Source organism: Pinus tabuliformis, chromosome 5_2 (genome assembly GCF_031772625.1).
Source record: "Pinus tabuliformis cultivar Carrire ecotype Pingquan chromosome 5_2, CPIR1, whole genome shotgun sequence".
NCBI classification, from domain to species: domain Eukaryota; kingdom Viridiplantae; phylum Streptophyta; class Pinopsida; order Pinales; family Pinaceae; genus Pinus; species Pinus tabuliformis.
The window spans coordinates 625,729,400-625,738,303 of NC_142306.1; the positions used below are offsets into that span (position 1 = coordinate 625,729,400).

The following is an 8,904-nucleotide window of genomic DNA, read 5'->3' on the forward strand; positions in this document are numbered from 1 at the left end:
TCAAACTTTGGTTCCTTTGTTGGAGCCTTGTGAACCCAAGCACTCTCTTCTGGCTGCTTACATTTGTCATCTACTCTCGTGATACCGCTTCGGAGCACGATGTTTACATTCAGGTCCTCCTCACGTGGCTCAGACCTCATCATTTGCACGTTTTGAGTCAGGGGAGGCTGGAGTATTCCTTTATAGCGCAACCTCGTATCAGTGTGGGGCAGTCCTCCGTCTCATGATCAAACTGGGTACAATATAAACATGATGCTCTCGTTGTATTTGTACAATCACAGGCATAATGCCCTGCCCCTTTGCAATTGTAACAAATTAGCTGTTTGCGACCCCTTCCTAGTCCCATTCCACCTCGACCTCGTATGCGCCCCTGAAATCTAGTGCGCACCATCCCTACATTTTGATTGAGGACTCACGTTTCGGTCTGAACTCTATAGGTAGGAGTTCGATCCATCATTACTTCATAACTTCTACAGGTATGCTCATCATGGCCTACTAACTTGTAGAAATTATAGAATAATTGATGGGACGTTTGTGTATACTTTTGTAATAGATGACAGTTATCTGTAGCATGCTTCCCTCCTATCTTACAAATCACACACCATAATGTAGGCACCACACTTGACCCTGCTTGTGCCTCTAGCCTCAATGGCATTGGCCCTCCTCCCGCTAGGTAGTTTGCGAAGACTAGACAATGGTCCTTGTCATGTACCTGGCCTTTGCACTTTATGCACCATACCTCCTCGCGCGCTTCTGGGTGAGTCTTCTTGTCTTGTTTCAGGCTCTGCATCTCAAGACACAAATTCTTCAACTGCGCGTAGATCTATTTGAATCCCAAATTAGGATCTTGTATTGGGGTCTCGTGCAGTCTCATTGTGATCTCCAAAGCTTCGGCCTGAGTCGACAACTTCTGTTGTGACAACGCATTCCTTAGATGCGGCGTTAGTGACGCTATAAACCATGCACAGTGTTGCCCATCCATCAAGGTCATGTTGGCTTCATGAATCATACGTTTCAGTCTCTGATCAAACTACTAGGGGGTCTCACCTAGAAGCATCGCTATTTCCTTAAGCCTGATAATCGACTGTGTCTCTAATTTTGGTCTACTAAATTTCCTACTTAACACATCTTGGATATCCGCAATCATTTCGTTTGGATTGTCATTGGATTGCTTGATGTACCATGTCAGTGCGCAATCCTACAAGGCACTAACCAGTGTTGCCTTCTTGATATTATCATCTGTGAGTCATTGCACTTCCCATACAACCTTTACTACGAACCAAAATTGGTCCGGATCTTCGTTCCCTACCCCTTTGAACACCAACAACTTTATTGCACTCACCATATTGAACTGTCGTGGTGGCGAAGGTGGGGTGGGTAAAGATGGGGGTGAAGATGGTGAAACTGGTGGTGGTGTAGGTGGAAGTGGTATGCACGGAATTCGTTGCCTTATCAGATTGATCGCACTCCTTGGTGAAACCTTCATGAGCTCTTCCTCACTCTCTCGCCGAGGTGAAATCAAGGGGCTAGTTTCTATCTCTGCGCTACCTTCATTTCTATAGATCCTCCCACTTCGCGTAGCCTCAAACATCAATTTATTCTCATAACCTACTTTTCACATAGTAGCATTTTAATCCAAGTGTTCAAAGATTTAATGTACTTACCTCACAGTCCTTTGAGGAAGCGTTGTTCCACCTTGCTATAGCTGACTGGCATGTCTATAGTGAATTCGGTGATAAATCCTCCTATAATTCGATTGAGCCAATGGTTCATAACGCATGCGATCTTATCTTCTGATGCTTCTAGTCTGCGCACCAACTCTGGAGTCCACACAATAGGTTTGTTGAGCCTACACCTTCCCTGACTGTCTGCTAGCTTCACGATCCACTCATACAACTTAGAGGGGAAGGATGCAAAGAAAATTTCGTGGATTTCCATATATAAGTAGCGCTCTAACCACTGTTCCTTCGATACTCGCGGATTCCTATTTTCCTGTGCCGCGAACTCGTGAATCTTTCTGTCCAACCACCCTTCAATTTCTTTCTTTGTCGGATTCCAGTGACACGACATCAGACATCTCTTATGCAGATCCCAGTCTCAGCAACGGAACCATTTGTTGGCTTATTGGGGCCTGACCCAAGTTCGGAGGTGATTTAGCCAAACAAATCCCTATTTTACTGGCCCTTTCGGTAATAGTCCGCAGAGCGCGGACTGAGGTCTCACCCGAAGTAGTATGGGAGGGTGCTAGAACCAGGTTTCTACATCGTGGAGATGTCTGATGGGTTCAAGTGGTCCACGGTTCGACCCTGCAGGCACATCGCTATGCGCACTTACCCATACCTCGCAGCCCAACTCGGGGGCCAAATGTTGTTGTCACCCAAGCCTTGACTAGTATTTCGTTGTTAGTTGATTAACTTAGCCTAATTGGAAGCGTTTAAAGTATACTTCGTAATATAAACTATTCATATATGTGCGCGTAGTAAATAAATAGTATATTTGCGCTTTACATTAACCATGCATAAATCTAAGAACAAATACACGAATTGGTAACAAAACCTTTCTTTATTAATCTCTCCTTCGGTTACAGACTCGACTCTGCCCTGCGCATTCAGCCGCAGGGGTCCGCACACTCAGCTGCGAACTACTAGGCCTCTGCGCCTCAGCTGCAAAGTCTTATCCTACTTTATGACCCAAGGCACACTTAGCTACTTAGACTCTATATTCTTTTCATCTCTTCACCATTCCCAACTATCTCTTACATTTAGAGCTTCACTCTTTTAGGCCAACATTACATCCAAAACTAGCGCGGACAACCCTATGATTCTAACATACTTCCACACCTGCAATTCGCGGGGCTTTACAACATCATTCTGTCAAAACATGGGCTTTGAGCCCCAAAACATGCCTCAGGGGGATTCCATGCCCAACATCAATATAAAAAATATTTAATTAGAAATAAACTACAAAATCGTTGATTAATTCATGTTAGTGCATAGTGGAATTGAACCACCAGCCTCCTGCTTGTAAGGCAGGCACTCTTCCATTAAGCTAGCACACTTTAAAGAATTACGTGAAGAGTTATGGAAAATTTTTATTATAATTCTACCCAAACAATGGAGATGCCAACAAAGAGAGGCCAGATCTCTATATGTCGAGGAGCATTGCTACTTGATACTCACTGACTAGGTCTCACATAAAATGTCATCTCTTCAGTGTGTAGTCAGGAGGCTTGTAAATGTCATCTCATTAGTATGTAATCAGGAGGCTTGTAAGGTCCCTTAAAACAAAAGAGGTGCCAAAAATAAATGCTACAATTTATTTTATTTGCAAACAACGAGGACATTTGTTAATCGTCCAACAAGCCATCCCAAATGTCAGATCTTTTCATTATCGGTAGTGAGCAAGTTTGTAAGGTCCCTCAATAGGCACATTGATATACTCAGCCTGATCAGGAGAAAGCTTTGTTAGCTTGGCACCCAACTTGGGAAAGTGCAGAGCAGCCACCTTCTCATCTAGATGCTTAGGCAACACATAGACCTTCTTCTCATACTTCCCTAATTTCTTCTTGTTCCAGAGCTCTAACTGAACAATGACCTGTAGCAAAAAGTAGAGATTATGCACCATCTATGGAACATCCACCTATGTACCAATGGATCATACGCAACAATATAATCAAGGGATTGGTATACCTAAGAAATCTAGTATGTACAAGCAATGGTTGCAGGGCATTACAAATATTTACCTAGTTTGTAAAGGAACAAGACATGACAAAACTTGGGTGGCCAGTTGCACAACCCAAGTTCATCAGACATCCCTTTGCAAGAAAATTGATGCCACTGTTGGGGTCAGGGAACACCCACCTATTAGTCTGAGCCTTGATGGTAATCTTCTTAACACTTGGGAAAGTTTCAAGGCCTTGCATATCAATCTCGTTGTCAAAGTGACTGATGTTACAAACAATGGCATTGTTCTTCATTTTCTTCATGTGATCTACCATGATGATGCCATTGTTTCCAGTGGTTGTCACAAAGATATTAGCAATGCTAACTACATCCTCAAGGCTGAGAATAGGAAGGTCTTCCATAAGCACTTGTAAGGCACAGATAGGATCAATCTCTGTAACAATAACCCTAGCTCCAATGACTTTCAAGGCTGCAACACAACCCTTGCCAACATCTCCAAACTCACAAAAAATAGCAACCTTACCTTACCAACAATCATGAAAAGGGGGCTAGTAAAAAAAACCAAAAATATGGTTAAGGAACAGAAAATGGGGCTAGTAAAAAAATGAATAGAAAATAAAGAATAGAAATTGGGGCTAGTAAAAAAACATATATGTTGTGAGAAGAAGCACACATGTTTTTTCAGGAAGAGAATAAGAGACTAATTTTCACGTAGAGCATAAGAGACTAATTTAATTGAAAAATAAAAAACATACAACGTTGTGAGAAGAAGCACACATGTTTTTTCAGGAAGAGAATAAGAGATGCACATGTTTTTTCAAGAAGAGAATAAGAGATGAAAATGTTTTTTCAGGAAGAGAATAAGAGATTAAATTTCAGGTTCAGGAAGAGAATAAGAGACTAATTTTCAGGTAGAGAATAAGAGATTAATTTAATTGAAAATTAAAAAATTAAGAAAAAAAAATATTTGGTTGAAGTTAAATGCCTGACCTCCCTCTTTCTCTGGTGGAATGGCAGTAAGGAAGGAAGGAGATCTACTTGTGCAGCAGTTCTTAGATCATTCTTGGATCATTCCATATCTTCTTATTATGGAAGGAAATTGGCAGAATCTTTTGAACACAAGCCATCATAAAAAGGTGAAAAATTAAAAATTAAAACCGTGAAAAATGAAAAATTAAAGGAAAATAAAAAGAGAAAATATTTGGTTAAAGCTAAATTCCAACCATAGAAAGGTAATTGGTTAATTTAACATTATTTTATATAATTTAATCTCCATAATTTTATAATTTAATCATATATATATATATATATATATATATATAATGAATGTGCTTAAAATAAACACATGAAGAAGCACACATGCTCCGAGGAAGAGCATAAGAAACTAACAAAAAAAATAACCAAATAGAATATTTGGTTAAAGTTAAATCCCAACCATAAAAAAAAGAGGTTAAGGTTAAATCCCCAACAATAAAAAAAAGTGGATAAGGTTAAATCCCAACCATAAAAGGTGAAAAATGACATAATATCAGTAGAAATTCATGACCGTTAAAAGTCTTGTAGGGCGGTTTAATGGATTCGGCTAAGTCTACGAAGAGTATTGGGGATCAAATGGTATGGATATTATCTGATGATTTTATGGTCAGTTCCCAGATAGCTTTAGGTCTTCTGTGCATTTCACATATATGTGGAGTAGATGACTGCAACGAGGTCTAGATCTTCTGCGCATTTCACATATATGCAGAGTAGATGACTGCAACTTGGCGGTGAAAATTTGGACAACCCCCTCTGACAAATTACTCAACCAGGAAAAATCAACTAAATGTCTCTGAGTTTTTGTGTTTGGAATCAATTTACAAGTAGTCTCAAAATCAACAAAATGCTTCTGGAAATGCTCTAAACCCCCGAAATCAACAAAATGCTTGTTTTGGATTTGCAAGTAGTCCCACCCGTGTTGTAAACCCCATATTATGTCAACAGAGAGGAAATGACTTTCTGGATATGGCCAACCTGCAGATTATTTCAATAGACAGGAAGGGGGTTTCTGGATATGGACAACGCGCACATTATGTCAACAGATAGGAAGGGGGTTTTTAGATATAGACAACTTACAAACCCGCAGATTATGTCAATAGACAGGAAGGGGGTTTCTAGATATAGCCAACTTACAAAGCCGTGGGTGACATCAATGAAATCTGAAACATGTAATGGGAGTATATGACCACATGCCATGCTGGTATATTACAGTCCTACAGTTTTGAAATGACAATTACATTACTTTTTTTTTCATTTTTTTGGTAAATACAATTTCAGAACTCTGAAGATGTTGATGCAGGGAGTTTAAATTTTTCTATAGAGCATAACACACCATAACTATTCACAGAATGGTTGATTAATAAATGTCATGCTGGTATATGACAGTCCTACAGTTTTGAAATGACAATTACATTACTTTTTTCTTTTTGGTGTAAATACAATTTCAGAACTCTGAAGATGTTGATGCAGAGAATTTAAATTTTTCTATAGAGCATAACACACCATAACTATTCACAACATAAGTATTCACAGAATGGTTGATTTATACTACTTTTACATGGTTTGCAAAATTAAGCTTCTCCTATAGAGCTTTTCTAAAAACGTGTTAATTTATACTACTTTTACATGGTTTGCAATATGGTTTGCAAAATTAATCTTCTCCTATAGAGCTTTTCTAAAAACTTGTCAAAATAAAAACGTGTTAATTTATACTACTTTTTACATGGTTTGCAAAATTGATCTTCTCCTATAGAGATTTTCTAAAAACGTGTTATTCTGACAAGGTAGCTCCATTGTAAACATTAAAATTATGACTAAAATTATGAAAAAATTATGACGAAAATTTATTGGCTTCATTTGTAAAACAAGTTGTACTAAACTTGAATATTTAAGATCTAAATGTAATAAGTTGTACTAAACTTGAATATTTAACATCTAAATGTAAAAAATAATTAAATAGGCACACGTACGGTATCTTTGTTTCCAATTCTACCCATTCCATATAGAAGGCTCTTGAATGTTCAAGATCTAAATGTAAAAATAATTAAAAAAGCGCACATACCGTATCTTTCTTTCCAATTCTACCCATTCCATATAGAAGGCTCTGCACTACATCAATATCCACAGCTTTACCTCCACCATCCATATAGAAAAACTGAAATAATTTTGTGGAAAAATCCATTATCCAACACCTTTGCCTTCACCCTCTGTACAAAGAAACTAAAATGATTCTGAGCATGGAGAAAGCCAAAACAAGGCCAATTTTGTTCTACTAATAACTTCGGCATTCCCTGGTTCAAACCGCCATGGAGTTCAGAAGAAAAGAATGCAAACAGTAATAGCCTTCACAAATTCAAAATCCGAAACGCACCAGATAATGAGATGTATAGAGTACCGGGATTTTGGGGTGGGGTTTTAAACCCTAAAATTGAAGCTCGTTGGGACCAGGTGGTCTAGGGAGATAGAAGAAGCAAAGTAAATTGCTCATGTGTATGAAATCGACTAGGGGGAGTGCTAGAAGTGTTTCTAGTTCGCTTAGGTTGGGAGGAATGTTCAATTCCTTGTGGGCTTGTGGTTGGCAACTCAGTAGAGTATATATATATATATATATTAATTTTTTTTGTTCATCAGTAAGGACTGGTTTTCTTTCTTAATTTAAGACTTTGTATTTTGGTAATTACAGGGTTTCTTATTCTTTTTTATAAAAGGAAAAGGTTCCTATGTGAATTCGTCCTATGAGTAAATTGAGGAGATATAAGTAGCATTATAATATGTGCATTCACAAGGAAACAATATTGCAACCATTTTATTGTGTTGATAATCACTGTTCTAGCATTGAATAGTAACAAGAGCACATAAACAGGAATACAAACTGGAAAATTATATACTCGAAAAGTCTTTATAATCATACATTTCCTGCAGAACAAATTGAACAGAATTTCGACCCATTTAGAAAGATGAACTAGCTGTGAAAATGACATAGGAATTTCCTATTTAATTAACAAATTCGAATTTGTATCGCAATACAGGGAAGCTGAGTTAGTTCCCTAGGCCAACTAATGAATGTCCTCAACGAATTTATAGGCATAAAAACAAACACAGAATCACATTGTGAAAGCTTATATGCATGTTAAGAACACAGATTTGCCTTAAGGTAATATATTTGAGAGAGTAACTTCTAACCAAAAAAAAGTGGTTCTGCTTGTTGTCAGATCTTGATTCCATGTTCCAAGCAAAATAAAATAAAAACAAAGAGAATACACCAGAAATGGTACTTGGAAATTATTTTTGATACATACAAATGTTTTGCTGTTGTTAGAGATGGATGCCATGTTCTAAGGAAAAGAAAAAAATCAAATAGAATACTCCAGAAATGGTACTTGTAAATTATTTCTAATACATACCTTCTTAGACAGGAAAACAATAAAGCCTCTTGGTAATGAAACCGCAACAAAATAATTAATTGCTGCTAATAGAGATGATCAAAAGAAAAATATATTTGGAGCAAAAGAAAGTCATTTTGATGTTGTTAACATGAAGAATTCTCCAACAAATATATATTAGTTGAATAGTTTCTAACTTCCAATAACTAATTTTTTTTTCTTTTAGAATGTGACATCATTTAATCATATCTAGCAAAAATGTACAATTCTCAGTTCCCTGAATTGTTTACCAAATTTCCAATAGATATATATATATATATATATATATATATATATATATATATATATATATAGATATATATATATATATATATATATATATATATATATATATATATATATATATATATCTATATATATATATATATATATATATATATATATATATATATATATATATATATATATATATATATATATATATATATATATATATATATATATATATATATATATATATATATATATATATATATATATATAGATTCTAAAATTACCCTGATTCCTAAATTCAGGATCGGGCATTCCACACCCACAAGTCATGTAACCTTGCATAGAAATTAACTTTTCTTCGTGGGATTAAGAAAGAACGGAAATGACTAGCTGAAGTCAGCTAATTTCTTTAGCTCAATTCGCTAAGGAAGCCCTGAACTGCTACCCTTGTACATGTTAAATTCTTTTTTCCATCGTAGTTAAGAGTTACGTTAATTCACCCGAAGTTTAAATACCCTACGAACAGTCTC

The 8,904-nt window shown here is 36.7% G+C and overlaps 1 pseudogene; it reads right to left on the reverse strand.

Moving 5' to 3' along the window:
- Positions 1-3,387: 3,387 nt before the first annotated feature.
- On the reverse strand, positions 3,388-6,864 carry LOC149160593 (adenosylhomocysteinase pseudogene; annotated as a pseudogene).
- Between the last annotated feature and the right edge of the window lie 2,040 nt (positions 6,865-8,904).